The sequence below is a fragment of the Ovis canadensis genome, chromosome 12 (assembly GCF_042477335.2).
Source record: "Ovis canadensis isolate MfBH-ARS-UI-01 breed Bighorn chromosome 12, ARS-UI_OviCan_v2, whole genome shotgun sequence".
Lineage (NCBI taxonomy): Eukaryota > Metazoa > Chordata > Mammalia > Artiodactyla > Bovidae > Ovis > Ovis canadensis.
This window is the reverse complement of record NC_091256.1, coordinates 12,853,094-12,862,282: the sequence shown is the minus strand read 5'-3', so window position 1 is coordinate 12,862,282 and position 9,189 is coordinate 12,853,094. Positions and strand designations below refer to the sequence as shown.

The window sequence follows — 9,189 nt, the reverse complement described above, 5'->3', positions numbered from 1 at the left end:
TTGCTAGTTGTCCCACAACATCTGTTTTCCTCTTCTAGAGTAATACAAGTTTTAGCTGAAAAACTGACTACCAATCAAACAACTGCACTTCCTAGCCTCTCTTGCAGCTAAACATGGCCATGTGCCTAGGTTCTACCCTATAGGACGTAAGAAGTGATAACACAACTTCCTGGTTCTGCCCTGTAAGACCTACACAAAGTATTAATAATACATGAAACTCCCTGGTCATGTTTTTAACAAGAAAGGATGTATTCTGTCCGTTCTTTCTCCCTTTTCCTGGCTAGAATGTGTACATGGTGGCAGGAACTGTATTAGGTATTTCAGGCCATGACTTGGGGCATGAAAAAAGGATACTCTGATACTAGTTTTGAGCAATTACAGGAGACACTAATAAGCTGATATGTCGGGTAAGCCACGGTGACACTGGCCTTTGTTACAGCAGCTGAATCAGTTCTCTTTAGCGTGTACATCTCCCCCCAGACTTTCCCTTCTTTTGCGGTGAGCCTGGAATGATGTTCTTCCGAGCAGTTTTGGAGAAGAGTTAGACATACTCCTGCTGGGTTGCTCCTGTAGGGAAGAAAGAGAGCCCTTCCTTGTCACCAGGCACATGAAGGTGGACGAGCTGCCGCATTTCATGACTATACAAGCCTCCTGGCTGCCCCTTCTTCTCTTGAATCTGGAAAAGTAAGCTAGGTCTTAGCTCTTGTTCCCATTTTTAAAATCTTTTCCATGACAAAGTGATTTATGCAAACAGAAGAACCTATTCTGTTAAAAACAAGCTTTGATCAGAGGAATCTATGCTAACGACTATACTGATCCCATCCCTCCAACCAGCAGTGTGAATCCTCTCCAGATTTTCTACTGTTGGCTTAGAAGTCCAAGTTGGCCCTTAAAATGTTTACTTTCATGCTCCCGAGTCACATTTTCAGTTACTTCCTCAGCTGTTGGAACTCCCTGCCATCAGTCCAGCCCCTCTGCAGACAGAGGCTGCTGTGAAAGCCTGCAGATTCTTCCACCACTGAAAATTCACTGGAACCCTCACACTGTGAATTTAGTCTTGCTTCTACTCAATCAGATGACAGTAACCCCTTATCCGTAACAAGATGCTGTAGACGGGGTGGCCTAAACAACAGAAATTCACTTCTCACAGTTTTGGAGACCGGAAGTTCAAGATCTAGGTGCCAGATGATTGGATTCCTGATGAGAACTCTCTCCCTGGCTTGAAAGCTGTTGAATACTTCTTCTATCTGGACTCGGTGAAGAGAGAGAACCCTCATATCTCTTCTTGTAAGAACACTAATTCCCATCATGGGGGCCCTACCCTCATGATCTCATCTATTCTAGACCTAATTACCTTCCAAAGGTCTCCTATCAAGATGCCATCACACTGAGCAGTTAGGGCTTCATCTTGGATTGCGGGAAGACACATTCAGTCCATAATACCTCTCATGCCCATTCCCGTCTATCTTCAGCCCTTACAATAAACAAATTGAGTCATAATTCTGCATAATTCTAAACCGACAAAAGATAATAGTTACATCCTTCCAAAACATTCCTTGAAGTCGCCTCCTGATAGGTCGTTCTTTATAGATAAGTATCTAAGGTAGCTCTCCGAACACAGAGCTGGACAGGGTTCTCAGTAAAAACTCCTACTATTTTTTTCCCCTTCCAGTATTGAGATACAATTGACTTACAGCCCTTATAAATTTAAGATGTACAGCATGATCATTTGGCTTACATATGTCATGAAATGATTGCCACAAAGTTTAGTGAACATCCAACATCTCGTTTAGGTACATAATTAAAGAAACAGAAAAAAATACATATTTTTTCTTGTGATGAGAACTTTTAGGGTTTATGCTTAATAATTTCGTATGCAACACACAGCAATGCCGGTTGCATTTATCATGCTGTACATTACATCCGTCATATCTATTGATCTTACAAGTGAAACTTCATACCTTTTGACTACTTTCATTCAATTTTCCCTCCAGCCACCCCTGCCTTTGTGTGTGTGTGTGTGTGCTTAGTAGCTTAGTTGTATCCGACTCTTGAGACCCCTGTAGACTGTAGCCTGCCAGGCTCCTCTGTCCACGGGATTCTCCAGGCAAGAACTCTGGAATGGGTTGCCATTTCCTTCTCCGGGGATCTTCCTGACCCAGGGATTGAACCTAGCTAGGTCTGCTGTGTTGCAGGCAGACTCTTTACCGACCGACAAGCTACAAGGGAAGCCTTGGTAACCACAAATCTGACCTCTTTTTGTATGAATTTACTTACTTAAAAAATTTTTTTTATTGGAGTATAGTTGGTTTACAATGTTGTTGTAGTTTCAGATGTACAGCAAAGTACTCATATACAGACATCAACTCTATTTTTAGATCACTTTTTCATATAGGCTGTTAAAGAATATTTGGTCAAGTTCCCTGTGCTATGATACCTCCGTCCATGGGATTTTTTAGGCAAGAATACTGGAGTGGGTTGCCATTTTCTCCTCCAGGGGATCATTCTGACCCAGGGATGGAACATGCAGATTCTGGGTCTCCTGCATGGCAGGCAGATTCTTTACTAGTGAGCCATCAAGGAAGCTCCTGTACAGCAGGTTCTTATTAGTTTTCTATTTCATATATAGTAGTGTGCATGTGCAGAGAAGGCAACGGCACCCGCTCCAGTCCTCTTGCCTGGAAAATCCCCTGGACGGAGGAGCCTGGCGGGCTGCAGTCCATGGGGTCACTAAGAGTTGCACACGACTGAGCGACTTCACTTTCACTTTTCACTTTCATGCATTGGAGAAGGAAATGGCAACCCGCTCCAGCGTTCTTGCCTGGAGAATCCCAGGGACGGCAGAGCCTGGTGGGCTGCCATGTATGGGTGGGCTGCCATGTATGGGTTGCACAGAGTCAGGCACGACTGAAGCGACTTAGCAGCAGCAGCAGTGTGCGTATGTGTGTGCATGGACACTTAGGTCGTGTCTAACTCTTTGCGACCCTGTGGACTATAGCCCATCTGGCTCCTCTGTCCATGAGATTCTCCAGGCAAGGATGCTGGAGTGGGTTGCCATGCCCTCCTCCAGGGGATTTTCCCGACCCAGGGATCAAACCTATATCTCCCAAATCTCGTGCACTGGCAGGTGGGTTCTTTACCACTAGTGCCGCCTGGGAAGCCCAGTAATGTACATAGGTCAATCTGTCCGTTTATCCTCTGCCCCTCCTTTTTTTTTTTTTTTGAAGTTTAATTGACCTACAGTACTATATTAGTTCCTGTGACATAACATAGTGATTTAGCATTTCCATCCATCTCAAAATGATCACCACAATAAGTCTAGTTATGGAATGTCACTATACAAAGGTAGGGTGTAGTCATGCAACAGACTCCCCACACTGTACCTAGCAGTCTACATATATGTGTGTGATTACGTTAAGTTGCTAATCTCTTCAATTCAAACGCATTTCAACAAGTCTGCATTTTCACTCCTCCCATTCTTATCACATTTAACGTTTTTGACATCATTTTGTATATCTTTTTATTTTCTGCATCCCTTAATTACTTATTGCTGGTTTGACTGCTTTTGTCTTTTAACCTTCCTATTAGCTTTACACATGGCTGTTTTACTCCGTTTACTATATATTAGCCTTTACCAACGAGATGTCCCATTTGTAATTTTCATGTTTCTTGACCACTCCCTTCTGGCCTGCAGAATTTCTGCTAAAAAGTCACCTGAGAGTCACCCTTGTAGGTAACTTGTTCCTTTTCTCTTGCCACATTTATTATTCTCTTTTATTTATTTATTTATTTTTTTTCATTTTAATTATGGTGTGTCTTGGTGTGGTCCTCTGATCCTATTTGAGACACTGTGTGTCTTCCTGGACCTGGATATCTGTTTCTTTTCCCGAATTAGGGAAGTTTTCAGCTATTATGTCTTCAAATATGCTCTCCGAGTCTTCCTCTCTCTCTTCTCTTTCTGGGATCCTTGCAATGTGAATATTAGTTTGCATGATGTTGTTCCAGAGCTGTCTTAAACTCTCCTCATTTCTTTTTATTTTCTTTTTTGTCTTCAGCTTCAATGATTTCCGCTACTCTGTCTTCCAGCTTGTTGATCTGTTCCTCTGTATCATTTAATCTACTGTTGATTCCTTCTAGTGTATTAAAAAAAAAAAAATGTTTGTTTATTTGCTTGGTTGCATCGGGTCTTAGCTGTGGCACGCAGGATGAGCTCAGTAGTTGAGGTGCAGGCTTAGATGCCCTCTGGCATGTGGGATTTTAGTTCCCAGACCAGGGATGGAACCTATGTCCCTCACATTAGAAGGCAGACTCTTAACCATGGGACCACCAGGGAAATCTTGTGTTTTTAATTTCAGTTGCTGTATTCTTCATCTCTGTTTGGTTCTTTTTATATTTTCTGTTAAAAACTTCTAACTTCTCATTCTGTTCATCTTCATCCATTCTCTCCCACGTTCTTTGAACATCTTTGTGATCATTGCCTCGAACTCTCTATTGAGTAGATTGCTATTTCCACTACACTTAGCTCCTCTTCTGGGGTTTTATCTTGTTCTTTGGAAAATATTCCTCTGTCACCTCTAATTTGCTATTTTTATTTCTATGTATCTGGTAGGTTGGTTACATTTCTCAGCCTTGGAGAAATGGCCTTTTGGAGATCCTATATGCCCCAGCGGCGCTTTCCCTTATGGTCACCAGAGCTGTATGTCCTACGGGTACCCCGTGTTTGTGCTGCACAGGTCTTCCTGTGGTGTCTGGCTGACTACTATGGGCCATTTGATAAGCATGGCTGGACCCTGGTCTTGTTGGTTGCCAGGCCCTTTTTGTGCAGAGCCTGCAGGCCACTGTTTGGCAGGGCCAGGTCACGGGGCTGTTAGCTGCAGGGCCTTGAAGGACCCTGGGGCTGGTGCTGGGCTGGTGCACAGAGCTGGGCTCTGTGGTGGAAGGCTGTGAGTGCTGAGGGTCCTGGATCTAGTGTCAGTCTGCTGGTAGGCAGGGTCAGTTGCTGGCCTGGCTGACTGTAGGGTCTGGGGTGTTGGCCTGCTGGTGACAGTGAGTGGGGCTGGGCCCTAGGGCAGCTGGCTGAGGGCCCAAGGTGTCTGGCCTGCTGGTGAGTGGGGCTGGAGTCTAGGGGGTCCTGGAGTTGGTGCTGGCCTACTTGTGGGTGGGCTGCATCCTGGTGCGGGAAGCTGCAGAGCTGTCATAGTCCTAGGGCTGGGTTTCTGCTGCTGGTGGGTAGAGCCAGGGTCCATGAGATCCCAGGGCTGGTGGCTTTCCACTGAAGAGTGAGGCTGGGTCTTGGGGTCTCTGCTGTAGGACCTTAGGGATCCCAGGACTAGTGCCAGTGAACTGGTATTTGGGGCTGGGCCCTGGGTCCTCTAGGGCCCTCTCAGTGCTGCTACAGGCTCAGGGGGTCTTAAGGGATTAGGTCTGTTGGTAGGTGGGGCTGTGAGTCTGCCCAGGTATTTGGATGGCCTAAAACATCCCAGTACTGGGGCCCATCCCCGCCCTAGTAGGCTAGAGGGAGGATTACAAAGTGGCGCTTATAAGAGCCAGTGTCCTCATGGTGGAATGAACTCCCCTGAATGGCTATCGCCAGTGTTTTTGTCCTCAGGTTGAGCTCCAGTTTCCTCCTGCCTCTCCAGGAGGCTTTGCAAGATCAGCAGGTGGTTCTGATCAGTTCCCTTCAATCACTGCTTCTGCCCTGGGTCCCAGAGCAGGTGAGACTTTGTGTGTGGCTTTTAAGAGTGAAGTTTTCATTTTCCACAGTTTCCTGGCTCTCCCCCCAAATGAGTCCCATTCGCTTCCAATGCCAAACAGTCTGGGGGCTCATCCTCCTGGTGCAGGAAACCCCAAGACTGGGGAGCCTGATGTGGGGCTCAGATCACTCACTCCTCAGGGAGAATCTCTGCTGTTGTGACCATCCTCCTGTATGTGACCCTGGGGTGAGGGTCTTGATGATACCATATCTCTGCCCTCCTACCCATCATGCTGTAGTTTTTCTTTTTCTCTTTCGTTGCAGAAACTGTTTTCTGCTAGTCTTCCAGTTCTTCTCAACAATAGTTCCTCTGAAAATAGTGGTAATTTTGGTGTGCCCCGTGGGAGGAGGTGAGCTCAAGGTCTTTCTATGCCACCATCTTGGCCCTAAACTCCTATTATGTTTTATTTTAGGATGTAATAGTATAATATCTATAAAGAGGAGATTTATAAAATAATTTCATTTCTAAGAATTAGGTTCTATGTGGAAAATAAGACAAAAGTGAATTGGCCATTTCATCCTCAATGTCACTAAGCTTCCAAACCCTTAAAATTGTAGTCAGTCTGTGAGTGTCTCCAAGCTGGAGTCCCAATGATCTTCATCTCTAGGCCTGCATGCCCTTGCCCTGTTGTAATCCCTTTCCAATGAGTGTGAGCTGAGCTGGACTTAGTGACTCATTTCTGATGGACAGGTTAAGGAAGAAGTGACAACATACAATTTGGAGATCATGTCATAACAGATTGGCATTTGGGTCATTCACTCTGAGAGAAGTCACTTGCCATGCCAAGCAGCATTCTGGAAAGGCCCATGTGCTGAGGAACCACGCCTCTTGCGGCGGGCATGTGAAGGGATTTAGAAGCCAACCCTTCAGCCCAGTCAAGTCTTCAGAGATTACAGCTCTGGCTGATAACTTCTGAAGAGATCTCCTAAGAGAATCTGAGCCAGAATCACTCAGCTAAGCACACCTTAGTTCAGTTCAGTTCAGTCGTGTCCGACTCTTTGCGACCCCATGAATCGCAGCACGCCAGGCCTCCCTGTCATCACCATCTCCCGGAGTTCACCCAGACTCGCGTCCATCGAGTCGGTGATGCCATCCAGCCATCTCATCCTCTGTCGTCCCCTTCTCCTCCTGCCCCTAGTCCCTCCCAGCATCAGAGTCTTTTCCAATGAGTCAACTCTTCCCATGAGGTGGCCAAAGTACTGGAGTTTCAGCTTTAGCATCATTCCTTCCAAAGAAATCCCAGGGCTGATCTCCTTCAGAATGGGCTGGTTGGATCTCCTTGCAGTCCAAGGGACTCTCAAGAGTCTTCTCCAACATCACAGTTCAAAAGCATCAATTCTTCGGCTCTCAGCCTTCTTCACAGTCCAACTCTCACATCCATACATGACCACAGGAAAAACCATAGCCTTGACTAGACGGACCTTAGTTGGCAAAGTAATTCTCTGCTTTTGAATATACTATCTAGGTTGCTCATAACTTTTCTTCCAAGGAGTAAGCGTCTTTTAATTTCATGGCTGCAGTCACCATCTGTAGTGATTTTGGAGCCCCCCAAAATAAAGTCTGACACTGTTTCTACTGTTTCCCCATCTATTTCCCATGAAGTGATGGGACCAGATGCCATGATCTTCATTTTCTGAATGTTGAGCTTTAAGCCAACTTTTTCACTCTCCTCTTTCACTTTCATCAAGAGGCTTTTTAGCTCCTCTTCACTTTCTGCCATAAGGGTGGTGTCATCTGCATATCTGAGGTTATTGATATTTCTCCCGGCAATCTTGATCCCAGCTTGTGTTTCTTCCAGTCCAGCGTTTCTCATGATGTACTCTGCATATAAGTTAAATAAGCAGGGTGACAATATACAGCCTTGACGTACTTCTTTCCCTATCTGGAACCAGTCTGTTGTTCCATGTCCAGTTCTAACTGTTGCTTCCTGACCTGCATACAGGTTTCTCAAGAGGCAGGTTAGGTGGTCTGCTATTCCCATCTCTTTCAGAATTTTCCACAGTTTATTGTGATCCACACAGTCAAAGGCTTTGGCATAGTCAATAAAGCAGAAATAGATGTTTTTCTGGAACTCTCTTGCTTTTTCCATGATCCAGCGGATGTTGGCAATTTGATCTCTGGTTCGTCTGCCTTTTCTAAAACCAGCTTGAACATCTGGAAGTTCACGGTTCACGTATTGCTGAAGCCTGGCTTGGAGAATTTTGAGCATTACTTTACTAGCGTGTGAGATGAGTGCAATTGTGCAGTAGTTTGAGCATTCTTTGGCATTGCCTTTCTTTGGGATTGGAATGAAAACTGACCTTTTCCAGTCCTGTGGCCACTGCTGAGTTTTCCAAATGTGCTGGCATATTGGGTGCTGCACTTTCACAACATCATCTTTCAGAATCTGAAGCACACCTGGATCCCTAAAATTCAGAAACTGTGTGAGGTAACACTGTTTATTATTTTGAGATGCAAAGTTTGGGGTGGTTTTTTATGCAGCAGTATGTAAGGAGATAATACATGAGATGTCAATACTAGTAAGATAACGCCGCAGCTTCTACATTTATTTTCCTTCTCTGGAGGGGATCAGCCACCTGCAGAAAAGGAGGTCAGAATGCAAACGAGAATCTGAGAGAATATTTATCCTCTGGAAAGCATAATCGAGTTATCTGATTCAATCATGATTGAATACATAATTTTTATTCTCCCAAACTTCCTATCCTGACTAGACACAAAATTAGCTAATTAATTGATGACTGCTTATTGAGGTTTGCATTGCTTTCTATTTGCCTTATTTAAAACAAATATTTAGTAGATTCACAAAACTTCTGAAGCAAAGAAGAGTTATTTTGCCTGGTGAATCCATTTAGTCTTGCCTGGGCTTCCAGTTGGCTGGGCGCTGAGGGGTCCTGCGGACTAGAGACTTAACTCCAAGGGTCATAGCAAAACATCTGAAGTTCATTACCAGGACCAAGATGCCACAGGAAGGGAATGTGGAAGGTGCATATCGGACCCTAAACAGAATCCGTACCATGGATGGGCTCTTTGAGGATATAAATCAACGGCGGTATTAGGAGAAGCCTTGCTATAAGAGATAGAGAGAAAGCTATGAAACTTGACAGTGAATCTACAACATGGGAGTGGCTCACAAGAACAACTTATTGACGTGAAAGAATTGGACAGATCCATGGCAGAGCTCCTGAGGCCTCTGGATAGGAGGCCCAGGATGAAAACCCTTATTCATTTGACTCCACCTCTTCTCTTTCTCTAACTCCCTTTTATACCTTTCTTAAAATAAACTCAATTACATATATTTGTTCAGTTGCTCCATCATGCCCACCTATTTGTGACCCCATGGACTGCAGCACACCAGGCTTCCTTGTCCTTCACCATCTCCAAGAGCTTGATCAAACTCATGTCCATTGAGTTGGTGATGCCATCCAACCATCTCATC

General features: G+C 44.9%; 1 pseudogene; it reads left to right on the top strand.

The window, feature by feature from the left end:
* Positions 1–400: 400 nt before the first annotated feature.
* LOC138416275 (small ribosomal subunit protein bS21m pseudogene) lies at positions 401–8,938 on the top strand (annotated as a pseudogene).
* The last annotated feature ends 251 nt before the right edge of the window (positions 8,939–9,189 follow it).